Source organism: Parasteatoda tepidariorum, chromosome 1 (assembly GCF_982258835.1).
Source record: "Parasteatoda tepidariorum strain Cologne lab strain chromosome 1, Ptep-v5.0, whole genome shotgun sequence".
Taxonomy (NCBI): domain Eukaryota; kingdom Metazoa; phylum Arthropoda; class Arachnida; order Araneae; family Theridiidae; genus Parasteatoda; species Parasteatoda tepidariorum.
This window is the reverse complement of record NC_141755.1, coordinates 121,661,268-121,664,354: the sequence shown is the minus strand read 5'-3', so window position 1 is coordinate 121,664,354 and position 3,087 is coordinate 121,661,268.

The window sequence follows — 3,087 nt, the reverse complement described above, 5'->3', positions numbered from 1 at the left end:
ACTATTCTACTCATAGAACAACTTAAGCATGATAAACTGTCGAATATATTATAAAAACAATTTGAAACAATGGAAATAAGCCGATTTTTCCTGGATTTTTCCAGTTTTTATCCATTATTCGCCATTTATCCTATTTAAAAAAATATTTCCTATATGTAAGACCCTCTAAAACATAGAAAAACACATTGAAAAAATAATATAATGCAGAATAAGCGGAAGAAAAAAAAACATTTTTTGGAAAAGTTATCGCTGCTGGGATTTGAACCTGCGCGCCCTTGCTCCACATGTCAGTTACTACTCCGGTGTCTAGACCACCAGACCAGTCGAACACGAGAAGCCTGTCACAATTTCGCTTCAAAAGCCCTCTCACGATCAGCTGTGCATTAGACCTTTGAGGGGCCCCCTGCATCCCCTAATTCACCTATAAATTTTTCCTTCAGCAGACGTGTGTGGACCATAGACCCCTTCTAAAGGTTCGAGTTTGAAAATTATAACTTAATATTTAAGGGAGTTAGATGGCTTCGAATTTCGAACCCCACCCCGTCATTTTATTATTTATTTGCATTTTTATTATTATTCCGTTATGCGCTCTTTAACAAAGAAATATGCACGATTCTACTCATAGAACAACTTAAGCATGATAAACTGTCGAATATATTATAAAAACAATTTGAAACAATGGAAATAAGCCAATTTTTCCTGGATTTTTCCAGTTTTTATCCATTATTCGCCATTTATCCTATTTAAAAAAATATTTCCTATATGTAAGACCCTCTAAAACATAGAAAAACACATTGAAAAAATAATATAATGCAGAATAAGCGGAAGAAAAAAAAACATTTTTTGGAAAAGTTACAGCTGGGATTTGACCCTGCGCTCCCTTGCTCCACATGTCAGTTACTACTCCGGTGTCTTGACCACCAGACCAGTCGAACACGAGAAGCCGGTCACAATTTCGCTTCAAAAGCCCTCTCACGATCAGCTGTGCATTAGACCTTTGAGTGGCCCCCTGCATCCCCTAATTCACCTATAAATTTTTCCTTCAGCAGACGTGTGTGGACCATAGACCCCTTCTAAAGGTTCGAGTTTGAAAATTATAACTTAATATTTAAGGGAGTTAGACGGCTTCGAATTTCGAACCCCACTCCGTCATTTTATTATTTACTTGCATTTTTATTATTATTCCGTTATGCGCTCGTTAACAAAGAAAGATGCACTATTCTACTCATAGAACAACTTAAGCATGATAAACTGTCGAATATATTATAAAAACAATTTGAAACAATGGAAATAAGCCAATTTTTCCTGGATTTTTCCAGTTTTTATCCATTATTCGCCAATTTATCCTATTTAAAAAAATATTTCCTATATGTAAGACCCTCTAAAACATAGAAAAACACATTGAAAAAATAATATAATGCAGAATAAGCGGAAGAAAAAAAAACATTTTTTGGAAAAGTTAGCGCTGCTGGGATTTGAACCTGCGCGCCCTTGCTCCACATGTCAGTTACTACTCCGGTGTCTAGACCACCAGACCAGTCGAACACGAGAAGCCTGTCACAATTTCGCTTCAAAAGCCCTCTCACGATCAGCTGTGCATTAGAACTTTGAGGGGCCCCCTGCATCCCCTAATTCACCTATAAATTTATCGCTTGCAAAAAAGGGAATTATTATTTCATGCAGCTTGATCAAAAATAGAACATGTTTTTCTTGGTTCAAACTATGTTTTTTTTTTTTTTAAACTGTGGAACAATGTCTTAAGCCTGTAATTGAAATTACGGGAACCAGTCCAAGATATTTCATAGCATTTAACTATTCCAATAAATATTAATTAATTTTTTCAATGAACAATTCAAAAATATCTACCTTAAATATGCTTCAAAAAAAAAAAAAAAAAAAAAAAAAAAGCAGAAGACGAGCTGGATAATTTGAGTATGCTTTTAAAAATGTTATTTTACAACTTCATTTAGCAGACAAATAAATGCAACATTTAAATTTTATTTTAGTAATATAAGTTAAAGAATGATTTCCCCCTCCCCCTTGCTTTTCTGTAATGTAAAATGCTATATTTTTAAGTATTATTTAATTAGCATCATTATCAGCTGTATAAAATTTATATTATTAGTATTTAATTAAATTTTATGAAACATTTCTTTTTTTTTATCCATTGAATCAGTACAAGTTTTAATATATTTTAAATTGCAATATATCATGTATATTTTTTATGTTTATAATAATTTTAAAAAATATTTTATAAAAATGAATTTATGAAAAGGTACAAAAATGACATGGAAGTAGTAAAAATAAGTCTTAATAATAATTGTTTAATATTATAGTTAGATAATAAATAAAGTATAAACTATTTCCATTAATTTTAACATGATAAAGTTTAATACATGATTAAATACATGATAAAGTTTAATAATATTAAAGACTGTAGTTCTGAGATTTCTGAATTCCTGACTAAAAAAATGTTTTATCGTTATTATTAGCTTTTTGTCTTGTTATTTGTACTAAGAACATCCCATTTTCTATGAATACTAATACAGTTTCTAAAGTAATCAGTTTGAATGATAGAAGGATTTGTATTTTCAATTTAATATTTTTTGTTGTATTTTAGTTCATGCAGAAAATTGCTTTTGAAAACAAATGTGCATATTTACTATGATTTCGTTTCAAAGTTACTGCAACCCCACTTCAAAATGACTTATTAAAGAAATCATGGCCTTAGTTGCAAATTTTAAATAAATATTGGTATGAAAGAATATTAAATAATTGATACTTATTATTTTTTAATGCCATAGTACCAATAAAACTTTTTAATTATTGATCTTTTATGAATGTTTATTAAAAAAATTCAACTGGAAAAATTTTTAAAACTTTTTATTTAGAATAACGAAACTCTGTATATAATGAAAGTATTTTTCTTTGTGGTTAAAATTGACCCTTATTGTACTTAAGTTGAGAAAACTATACTTTTCTTTTTATCGTGTTCGCTTTTTTAAAAAAAGTAAACTAATATATGTATATTGTTTCAAAACATGTCCTGGTTTCTTTTTTTTCCTACTGCGACTTGCAATTTGCTTA